This window comes from Metopolophium dirhodum, chromosome 1, assembly GCF_019925205.1.
Source record: "Metopolophium dirhodum isolate CAU chromosome 1, ASM1992520v1, whole genome shotgun sequence".
Taxonomy (NCBI): Eukaryota; Metazoa; Arthropoda; class Insecta; order Hemiptera; family Aphididae; genus Metopolophium; species Metopolophium dirhodum.
The window spans coordinates 83,639,130-83,652,098 of NC_083560.1; the positions used below are offsets into that span (position 1 = coordinate 83,639,130).

At 28.9% G+C, this 12,969-nt stretch overlaps 2 pseudogenes; both read right to left on the minus strand.

Moving 5' to 3' along the window:
- LOC132942549 (uncharacterized) overlaps positions 1-12,969 on the minus strand; it is an 85,931-nt pseudogene that overhangs the window by 40,618 nt on the left and 32,344 nt on the right.
- LOC132936179 (uncharacterized) lies at positions 199-6,531 on the minus strand (annotated as a pseudogene).

Here is a 12,969-nt window from a genome sequence, read left to right on the forward strand (position 1 = left end):
CGTTTATTTAATACATAGCAATACTTACATTATTTGGTTGCTATTCTTAATGTGTTTCTTAAGTTATGATGGATATAATATAGTTTCAATCATGCATTAAAGAAAATCGATATGGTCACAGAGAAGAGGATCATTTACGTTGTGCAGGTACTTTGTTTTATTTCAAATGAAAAATATGTAAAATTAACAATATAGGTATTATTTTGTATAAAATAGAATTTCAGCATTAACTTTTTGATTTTGTTGATACTTGATCCTTTAAATCGTCATAGCATTGCCATTGATCATTTGATCTCAAACCATATTCTATGTAATGGCCGTATGATTGTCTTAATGCTCTTGCCGATCCATCAAAAGCAATTACCCAGTGGCGCCCACACGTTATACCTGGTGTGGCTTAAGCCACACTTATTTTTGGAGTGGGTGTCTGGTGCCTGGTGGCATTTGGAAGTTGGAACACTTTAATAATTTGTGGATTTAATAATTTATAATATAAATACGTAATATTGTAAATTGTAATTAGTATAACTAGTATAAGCCATAAGGTATAACTATTAACTAATAACTAATTGTTGGTTTGTAATACATTATATAGAATAATGAAATGAATAAAGATACAAGTGAACAATATATAATAACATATTAAATACATATTATTAATACATCTAGATCTAGTGATAATTTATTTTTAGACATTAGACATCGGCTAACTATTTTCCCTCATCCTATAATACTCATTACTCATTAGTCATTAACCATTATTATGATTTTTGCTGGGCGGTGAACGTCGAATGTCGACTATCGATAATTATATATAGATAACAAAACAGTATTGAATGTTATTTTTAAAAACGTATTGGGATTTTGGTATAATTATATTATCATAATATTATTTGCAATCAGTCAACCAGACGTCCAGCGGGACTATAGTAGAGTGCGGACTAATGTGTAATAATATGTGTATTGTTTTATTGTGATATTGTCCATAGTCTTGAGACTATCATTATATTATTTACTGGTTTACTACTACTTAGTACTTAACGCTGGTGCTTATTTTAGTAAATGTGTGCCGTGTTCATCATGTGGATTTAACGATATAAGAGTTTAATTGTTTAACGTGTTAAAATGTGTAGTTGAAAAACAACAATTTTGAATTTTCTGTGTTAACTGTTTAAAACAGTGAGTGGTGATCGGTAAGTAAAAGTTATTATTCATTAATATCCAAATGTATTAATCAAAGTGTCAAATATTAAATATTAATGAATTATGTATTGTTTCATAATTTTATATATTTTAAAGTAGATTTGCGAACAATGAAAAATTGCGAAATTTGTGGACATGAAAGAGGAGACATGAACCCTACGAATTGGAATAGACATGTGAAAAGCTGTAGGTTAAAAACTACCGTAACACCTAAACTAAAAAGAAATTTAAATAATGCTTCAATAAAAGAATTCTTCACCAAGAAAATAAAATTAGAAAGAATTGGTAAGCTTAAATTTATTATTATGTTCATAATATATTATAGTTTATTATTTAAGTATTTTATAGTAATTTGGAGAGTATTATTAATTAATTAAAATACCAATATGTTATACAAAATTTACTCTGATTTAAATATTTTAAAACACCATGCTAAACTTTTAATGGTTTCACGTGCATCATTAGAATTTTATATATTTATTTTATTTTAGGTATAGGTGTATTTTATGCTTTTTTTCTCTTATCACATTCAAGTGTGTTTTTATTTTTAAATAGGTACCTCTAAAATTCATACTTTACTTATAAGTAGGGCTGAGATTTCAATGAACTAAAAAAATCACAAAAATGCCCTAAAAAAATGCAAAACTAATATTAAATTAAATATAAGAAGCTTAAAAAATTAAATTAAATTAATATATTACAAGAAAATTTTTTTTTTAATAGTATTTTATGCAAAAAGTATTAGCTATAGTATTAGTATATTAATATAAATTTAAAGAACAATTTACAAGAACTGGTAAGATTATCATATAGTTAAATTGAGATACATTTTTGTAATTTAAATTTGAATATTTTTATTTAGGTGCTACAAATAGTAATGACGATACTGAAAATGTAGAAAATAGTCAACCCAGTTCTTCTATTCTGAATAGAATTCATGATCAATATGAACAATCTGTGTCAACTGGTAAGATTATCATATAGTTAAATTGAGATACATTTTTGTAATTTAAATTTGAATATTTTTATTTAGGTACTACAAATAATAATGACGATACTGAAAATGTAGAAAATAGTCAACCCAGTTCTTCTATTCTGAATAGAATTCATGATCAATATGAACAATCTGTGTCAACTGGTAAGATTATCATGTAGTTAAATTGAGATACATTTTTGTAATTTAAATTTGAATATTTTTACTTAGGTACTAGTATATTTATATTTTATTATTTTACATGTATTAATACAAACAACTGACATAATTTGTATCATGTATTGTTAAAATTATTAATTATTATGAATAGTTTTTAATTTATACCTTTATTAATACACTATAAACATCATACAAATATTCAGTTGCTTGCTTATTAATTTACATTTAAAACATACTTTTTTTTGGATTTCAGAAACGTTATGTATTTCAACTTCAACACAATCTAATATGATATATGAAAATGATCCAGCTAAATTTCATACATTTATCAATGTTACACCAGAATTTACTGATATGATAGTACGAAAAGGGCCTTGTCAACCTACAAATAATAATTTTAAGTTTCCAACAAATGAGGAACACAGAAGTTTTCAAGAGTCCTGGTTTACAAAAAAATTAAATGATGGGACTTTGGTTAATAGAGATTGGTTATCATATTCTATTTCCACTGACAAAATGTTTTGTTTTCATTGTCAGATGTTTGGTAGAACAAAAAGAGACAACTGGATCATTAATGGTGTAAGTAAATGGAAAAATGCATTACATAAAATTTTAGTTCATGAAACGTCATCAAATCATATAGATGCGTCTTTGAAATTTAAATTGAGAAATCAAGTGTTACCCATTCTTCCATCACTGACTGAAAAAAGAAAATTTGAAGTCCCCTGTAATCGTGGAATTGTAAAAGAACTCATTGACATCACTTTGTTTTTAGGCCGCCATTCTTTAGCTTTTCGTGGTCATCGTGAAAAATGGTCAGATTCATTGCGAGGAAATTTCAAAGATTTAGTAGAACTTGTTTCAAACTATTCCCCTACAATGGCACCATACATTTCAAATTTAAAAAATAAAAATAATAAACCTCAGTGGTCTTTCATATCATGGCGTAGACAAAATGAACTTGTAGAATGTATATCAGATGATATTGTCGGTATCATATCTAAAAGTATAAAGGATTCTCCTTTCTTTAGTGTTTCACTTGGCACAACATTTGATGTATCTCGAAAAGAACAATTGTCGTTTATTGTTCGTTACATTGATAAAAACTCGGGTAATATTTATGAACGCCTAATTGCTGTCCTGGAAACACCTATAACAACAGGTCATGAATTAATGAATGTCTTTAAAGAAACTTGTGATTTGTTAAACTTAGATTGGAAAAATCATCTTGTTGGCCAATCGTATGATGGCGCTGCCAATATGAGAGGTAATTATAATGGTCTTCAAAGTTTGATCAATGAAATTAATCCTCATGCTATTTATGTATGGTGTTGGGCACACCGATTAAACTTGGTGATTACTGATGTTGTAAGTTCAGGTGTTAATGCAATGGATATGTTTGGAAATTTAGAAAAATTATATGATCTAATTAATTCAAGTAAAATTAGAGTTAAGTATTATGAACAGTTTCAAAAAGAAAGATATAAGAAGAAACAAATTCGTCGAATAAAACGTGTGACAACTACACGTTGGATGTCATTTTCATGTGCGCTGGACGTGGTTTTGAGTACATATTTGGCTGTAATAGACACATTAGAAATAATGCGAAGTAAAGATGGACCAGGTGATAGAAAAACTGGATTTGAAGCTGGAGCTATACTTGATTATTTAAGGTCTTATCGCTTTGTATGGACAGCATTGACGTTTAAAAAATTGTTTGATATACTATCACCGACCAGCTCAATATTGCAAAGCAAAGATCTAGATCTGATGTTAGCTGTTTCAATGATTGAACAAAATAAAATAAAAATATCAACACTTCGATCTGATGAGAGTTTTGAACATTTATCTCAAGAAGTAGATGCTTTTGTTTTAGAACAAGGAGATGAAAATGAAGAATTCATTCAATTGCCCACTCCTCGTTTATGTAAGAAGAAAAAAATGTCTGGTGAACTTTCAGATGATGAACTTATTTTAAATCCTATTCAAAACATAAAAGTGAACACATTTTTTTCTGCACTAGTACAAAGACAACTATCTGAACGTTTCAGTGATGAATCAATTGGTGTTCTTAAGGATCTATCACTTCTTACAAGTAAAGTCATTTTTAAAATAAATCAAAATCCTAATTTTTACCAAAAGATAGTTTTAAGTTCTTCTTAGAAATATATGGAAAGTTTGTTGATGAAAAATATCTTTCTTCAGAGTACTTACAATTTGCTTCAATTTTTCATACTCTTATAACGTCGGAAGCTTTACCAAACACCTTACATAGTAAATGTGAAGAAATATTTGGGAGTGAATCTGAACCTGAAAGCGACGATGAAAGTGACGAAGAAGATAATAATTCAAAAAACATTAAAAACAATTCGGGAAGCTTACAACCAATTTTTCAAATATTTTTAAATAAAGGTTTAATATCTGTATTCCCAAATGTGTATACAATGTTAAAGATAGGATTGACGTTACCGGTTACTAGTGCTAGTCCTGAAAGGGCGTTTTCTAAGCTGAAAATAGTGAAGAATCGACTTCGTTCTACTATGGGACAAGAGAGATTACAAGGTTTAATGAGAATAACTTGTGAAAAAGATATAACTAGAAATTATGAAAATATTATTAACGCCTTTGCATCTAAAAGTCCTCATCTACAAAAAGCATTAGTATTATAAATTACAATTTTTTTTTACCCTGTTTTATACCTATTATATTACATTCAAAATATTATTTACAATTATTATAATATTAATATATGTATATATATTAATTATATTATGGTAATTATTAAAATATTATAGATTTGAAATTTAAGTATATGAATAAATATTTTTGTGACTAGTATTATAATCAAACATTTTTTAATAGGTACATTAAATGTATATTTATTTATAGTATCATAATAATAATAAGTTGTAAAATAAATAATTTGAATTTGAATTTACTATTTATTAAACTATAATATGATATCTATAAAAACAATGTAATGCAAAAATATTTTTTCAAAGAGAACAAACGTGTTATTGGTGTGTTATTTGGGGTGGTGGGTATGCTAAAAAATATTTAGGCCATTAAGCCCCACTTATTATATAACCTCTGTGCGCCACTGCAATTACCCCTCTTAAATTGTACACATCTCTATTAATTGTTATTGTCTTGCTAATATCTCCAAGTTTCAACCAAACCTTTCCTGCATTTTCGTTGTATTTTCAAGATGACTATATTTACCGGAAGCTCTAAAACCTATTAATAATGAAAAATTATCATATAAATAACTACAATGTAATACATTATTTAAATATTCTATTTAGTTACTAAATTTTTTTTTTTTAATAATTTTTTGTGCTTATGGTGTTAGCTTTGGGGTGTTCCCCTTTAGTATTACTTACCAGTTTTATTATGTCTAATATTTTGTTTTTTTAGAGAATAACAATTTTGCACAGAATAGTTAAAACAAATTTTATTTTTTAATTTTAAATATCAAATGGCTCTAATTATAGCTTATATCACTATTATAGTACGTACCTAATATTATTATTGTTATTATTATTATTTTTTTTTTTTTAATAAGCAATGACTAAAAAATACAAATAACGGTATTAGGATATTTTGCCACTTCCCCGTATGTTTTTAAAATAATTAAGATGTTTTTATTTACCTTTTGGTATTGAAAATAGTTCCACTACTATGTGATTGGTTGGTTTTGTAACCACTTCTCTTGAGCAATTACAATTTATTGATACACAGAATATTGTAATTGGTTAAAAAAAATTGTCTATTTCTTTTTGCAAATTAATAGTCCCATCGACGCCAAGAAATGTAATGACAACCCTTCCTGCCGAACTTTTTTCTTTATCAAAACATAGCATATTTTGACAAGTATCTAATCTAATATACGATGGCATATCTCCCAATAATTTTTCGCACATCGATGCAGCCGTGTCTACTGTATTGCTATTCAATAGCATTATACCTCCAATTAGATCTTTGCTCTCCGTTATGAAATGTAGTGCAAGCAAATATCTTATAGCGATCTTTGTACATTTCTTTATACTCCGTTTCACGAGAGAAGGTACACGAGTCGCGCATCCGACTGCCGCCGTCAACAGCGCGGAGGCCAAATTTCCCCCACTTTTTACTGCCCGGCGGCTAACCAAATCGATTATACACCCCGATAACATTCGGTGCAACGTGTATACAGCGTACTGTAGTGTTTACAATCACTAAAATATTATGAGTGATACAGGTATTTTTTTTATTATGAAATAATAGTAAACACAAGTTAATATTTATTTAATTAGTATATTTTCAATAAATAAGAATAAGAATGTATAAAAAAAAATAATAAGTACTTAATATTTCATATTAGTCGGAATCCGAAGTTGTCTCCCCTGTTATTGTGAGTACATGAGTGGTTGAAGTATTTTCTTCTAACATTTCTTCTGAAATACAATCAATATCCCACATCTTGTTTTCTTCTGCGATGGTGTGTTTTACAAATTTGGCCCACATTTCCGGAGTAACTTTTTTAACTCCATCTATCAACAATTGCCGTACATCATTTAATTTGTACGTAATATTGTTCTGCCTCACGTGATTTTTTACCACCGACCATGCTAATTCAATTGGATTTAATTCGCAATGGTACGGTGGTAAACGTAGGACAATTTTATTATATTTATTTGCTTCTTCGTCAATGACGTATTTATCAACAGGTCGAAACTGTTGAACCTTGTCTAATAGTTCAATTTTGAGCCATGTTTTGTCAACCTCCACATTCTTGTCTTGCAACCATTGAACGATTTTATTTTTTGTCCAAGACATTGATGGTATAGGGTCCTTTTTCACTGAATGGTACGACGCATTGTCCATCACTATCACAGAATTTTCGTTCAATAGAGGTAAGACTCTACAAAACCATTCAAAAAATGAATCACCATTCATTTCGTCGTGGTAGTCGGCTGAATTTTTTTTTGATTCAAAACACAGCAGACCACCCTCGACGAAACCGTTAGATGAACCAATATGTAGAACAATTAATCGTTTGCCTTTACCTGTAGGATTCTTGGCCCCAGTCGTTAGTCCTTTTATGAATGCATCATGGCACGATTTTACGGTGTTGTCGACCCACACTTTGTTCGTACACTCCCCGGCATTTACCCAAGTTTCATCTAAGAAATAGATTGTTCGACCTTCATCTCTATAACGTCTTATATCTCGGATAAAACGTCTACGCCATAATATCAGATCATTCCTCTCTGTCAGTGCACTATTTCTATTTCTTTTAGTGAATTCGAAATTTAAGTCAGCTAACAACCGATACAAACCACTACGAGATAGATTTGGAAGTTCAGAATCTTCGTTAATAACCGCCAAAACTTTCATCAGTGTAGGTATTTCTCGTCTGAACCAGAAGCCGTGTATTTTTTGGCGAATCGCGTTCTTATTGAAATCATCAATTTTTTCAATAACTGTAGATCGTATTTTTTTTTTGTTTGGTGAGGACACTACTCCTGTTTCTTTATACTCCTTAACAGTACTTCTTATTGTGCGTAAACCGATCCCCGTATCAGTCGACAACGACATCATTAGATCGATGTATTTCATTGTTGGTTGTTCCAGTAGATACTTTTTGTACAAATTAATAATAAGTGTTTTCTGGCTGGTTCCGACAAACTAAAAAAATAATAAAATTGCCTTTATCAATATTATGTGTTTACGATGAGTTACGTACTTGTAACAATTAAATTATTCAAAAAATTAAAATAATTTCAATATTGTATAAAACAGTGGCGTATTGACCTAATTTTAGGGTGGTAGAACACTAAATTATTATTCACGAGGGTAAAATAAATTATTAAGACCATCAAATACGCCACTGGTATAACAAATAATGTTTAATAATTTAGAGATACCTTACCTTTCCTTTTTTATTTTTTTTCACGGGCGATGGTGTTGGCTTAGACGATGTGCTAGGCACATTTTCTTCTACGGCAGCATTCATAATTATTTACAAATTAAATTGCAAAAAACAAAAAGTAAAAAACAAACAGAATAGTGCGATAAAATCGGAGGTATGTAGATGTATACAGTGTGTACGTGTTACGCGGTTAGAGTTGTATAGACAACAGTTGCCGTTTAAATTTTGTTATGCACGTTAGCAGCGCGAACAAGTCGTTGCCGACCGCAGCCGGAACATTTTACGATCGTGAACGAACGGGCGAAATTGGTGGGAGATGCGCATCGACGGACGAAAAAACGTGTACCTTCTCTCGTGAAACGGAGTATAGACGGTCTGTTTCCGATCATTTTTTTTACAAAGTCAGCTACATTCTTATTATTTTTTCCTCCTGTTAAATACTTTTTATAATTATTGCTTTCTGCAACAGACACCGCTAAAATTGATAACAAAGAATCTGCTGAACAAGTATTGTTCAGCAATACTTTGTCATATCCTTGTACGTATATAGGTTTGATTTGAAAACAGGAACCATTTCTGAGTAAGGCTATTTCGTCGGTTAAAAGGCTATTTGCTGTAAGCGACACTTTTGTTGTAAGCGACACTAGGTACCCAGCGTTGTAGACGACGTTCTATCGGATCCATAGATAGTTTTCATGCAGTGATATCATTATTTTATAACATGTTATCAATGATCAAACTTTATGCTGTAAGCGACAGGTATGAAAAAAGTGCTGTGTAAGCGACAACCAAGGTGTATTGATAAGGTGTCGTCACTTGTTTGAAAACTTGATTGAAAATTTTACCACAGACAGTCGTCACCACCGGGAGCGCTGTATGTCCTAAAGAGGCCGAAAAACGAACGCTTTTGTACACCAAAGCCATAGAAAATTGAAAATATATTATGATTTAAGGAATAAAATTAAAAATTTTTCATTGTATAATTACTTTTTTGATCTAAATTATTTGTATGCATGTATTTAAATAATTTCTTTTTATCAAATACAGTCATTAATATTATTAAATATTGTCATTTTTAAATTTCCTACCTATTCCAAAAAAATATATGAAAAATGTATGAGTTACCTATTGGTAATTCACTAAATTATCATACATAACTATTTCAGAGTGTTATAATTAACAAATAATAATTTATAATTACATGGACATGAAAAGGGAGGGCCGGAGGGGGCTTAGACCACTCTGAGCAATCTTAAGGCCTCTCTAAGATAATATGTACATTAACAGAGATCCTGGGGATACCAAAATATATGCTAAATGATTGATAGATTTATAAGGTCATCATATATCAGTGCTTCTCAAGCTGGAGGCATGGCTATTTTATTTAAACTATTTTCTTTAGGCTTTAAGAAAAAAGTATACTAAAAACATTAATTTACTATAATTTTAATAATTTATCTGTGTGAAATAGTAGGTACATGTAATTTTTGTATATAATCAAGAAAAAATAATTTGATTTGATTAAGGGGCCTTGACAGTTTTACATTAAATTTAGGGGATCACACGACAAAAAAAAAATGAGAAGCACTGTCCTAGATTAAACTGTAGTATATCTAAATATATATAATATGTATTATATACATATTCAAAAATTAAAGTCAAACATGTACAAGCATGTACAAGCATGTACAAGCATGTACAAGCATGCTTAAACTCTATACAACTCGGAATCTTATGCCTATTTAGCTGTCAAAACAATAATTTTACCCTAAACCTTATTCATTCAACCTTCGCATTGCATTCACAAAGCTGAAAATACATCTGTCTTCTAGTATTTTTATTTTTATTTTAAAATGCCAAACAAATGCTTTGTGCCTGGTTGCAGGACTGGTTAAGCTTCTAAAAAAAATAAAACTGAGAAGATAAAATTAATTTCATTATTTAAGCCTTCAGAGGTAATACTTTTTAGTTGTTTTTATAGACAGTTTAATATATATTCTATTACATTTATTTATGCAGATTAAATTATTTTCAACATCAAATATAATATATATACAAACAATACAAATTTACATAAATCAATGTTTTATTTATATATTGATACTATTTGTAACAGGAGTTAATTGAAGTATGGAATAGAAAAATTCCACGGGCAGATAGGTATTTAACATCAAAGACCGCGTATGTGAGTTGCATTTTCTGGCCGATTGCATAACGAAAGAAAAAGTTTTAAAGGGGCCTAATGGGAAGGACATACAATATAAATTGTGTAAGCCTACATTAGTAGCTGGAGCAGTTCCTACCATTTTCCCAAATTTACCGGAATATTTGAGTGATAAAACCATGAAAAGAAAGCCACCTAAACTGAGGATTGCTTCAACAAAAAAAACTAAAGTATAGATAACTGAGGTACATAATTATATTTGAAAATATGTAGATATAGTGTCACCCTGTGTGTCGCAGCAATCTATAATTTTTTTCCTTAATATTTTTTAAATTTGATTTCTTCATATTAATTATTAGTTATTACGTTCCTAATGAAACATCTATTTTTTAAGTGCTTTAACTATCATTGAAAAATATAAAAAATATGGTCCAATCAGACCACAATAATATGAAAACATCAAACTTCAATAATATTGTTTAGAAAAAAATGTGTTGTAATTTGCAAGTAATAATTGGTTTGGTTAAATTCAGGAAACACTAAATGAAAATGAAAAAAATAATTTAATGCCAGAGTTCTTTAATAGTTTACCACATCCAGGTTCAATGAATGATAATTATCCAAAATGTGCCACTGAAGAGATATATAATGTTCATTTGGATGCAAATAATGTTAAGCTTCCAGGAAGTATGTGGGGTTTGCATACAAATGGAACAGAAACTCTATTTACCCATATCACTGGCCTGAAAAATGATAAATGTGTCAGGTTTTAATAATAATAATAATAATAATAATAATAAGAATAATAATAATAATAATAATAATAATAATAATAATAATAATAATAATAATAATAATAATAATAATAATCATATTTTAATATTTAAATTTACTTTTAAATAATAAAACGATAATTAGTTATGGAAATATAATTTATGATTCTATTAAACTTTTAAGTACATAAAAAGTATTAGATATTGTGACATGTATTTTTAAAATAATAATTAATATAACTATTTAATACATAAAAATATAACTATAAATAAATTAACTAATTAACAAATAAAACTATATGAAAACAACAATAATAAATATTTATAATATTAAGGTTTTCATAAGAGAAAAAGCATTGCCTACCGGAAAATTAGTAACATGTCGTGACGACGTGGAAACATTATTGAAAAATATTGATAATATTAAAATTTGTCCTGGATATGGTGGAACCTGGTCTAAAAGCTGTGAAATAACTTTGGAAGGAAAAATTATGAAATGTATATGTTGCCGTCAACTTCAGTACAATGATAAAAAAAAACAAAGAAAAGGTGTATGCTTCAAAATAATGAATCCTATATACAAAAGAAGCCAACAAAAAAGGCGTCTTTATAATAAGGTATTAAACTAATCACAATATATTATTTAAAAACATGTTTTTACCCCTCATATATATTTTAAATTATGTACATATAGATAAAAAGTTTGAAAAATGAGATAGATAATTTAATGAACAAGTACAAAACATTGAAAATTGAAAAGATTGAAGAAATTGTAAAAGATCTTTCAGCTAAACAAAAAGAAGCTGTTAGAACTATTTATAAAGCTTCATCTGTAAAATCTCAAAAAGGAATGAGATATTCTAATGACTGGGTATATGAATGTATACTAATGAAGATTAAAGGACCAGCTTTATATAAAAAGATTAGACGTGACAACATTTTACCATTACCATCCCTGTCAACTTTACAGAGGTATATTCAGCAATTGCAGCCTTCATATGGATTTCAAGAGAGTGTTTTTAAAATGATAGAAGAAAAAGCTAAATTTATCCCTAATTTTGAAAAACACGGAATACATATTTTCTAAAATGATGAAATGTATTGTTTAAATAGTTATTTAATTAAAATGATTACTTTGGTTAGGATGTTTGATATTGGATGAAATGGCTTTAACTCCAGCGGTATCATTTAATAAATCCACATTAGAAGTTGATGGTTTAGTTGATTTAGGAAAATATACACCAGAAAGCCAGCAACATGAAATGGGAGATCATGCGTTGGTAATTATGTATCAACCTTTTAGAGGTTCATGGATTCAAGCAATAGGAGCATTTTTAACCAAAGGCGCCGCAAAATGTGATATTCTACAAATATTAATACTAGAAAGTATCTTATTGTTGGAAAAGTCAGGACTCCAAGTTCATAATATTGTTACTGACGGCGGGTCTTGGAATAGAGCAATGTGGAAGCTTTTTGATATTAATGAGAATAATGTAAGTTGTCAACATCCTGTTGATTCAACTAGAAAATTGTGGTTCACGTCAGATTTTCCTCATTTGATGAAAACAATGTGGAAAAGAATTTTGAAGTGCAAGACTCTCATGGTACCTATGACATTTACAATCTAAAATTAATTAATATGTTTATACAATAGTTATAATTGATTACCAAATAAGGTGCTTACTATATATTTTTTAATTTAGACTCCATATGGTAAAGTTGAATTTGATCATTGGAAATCATTGGTCAAATATGACGAACA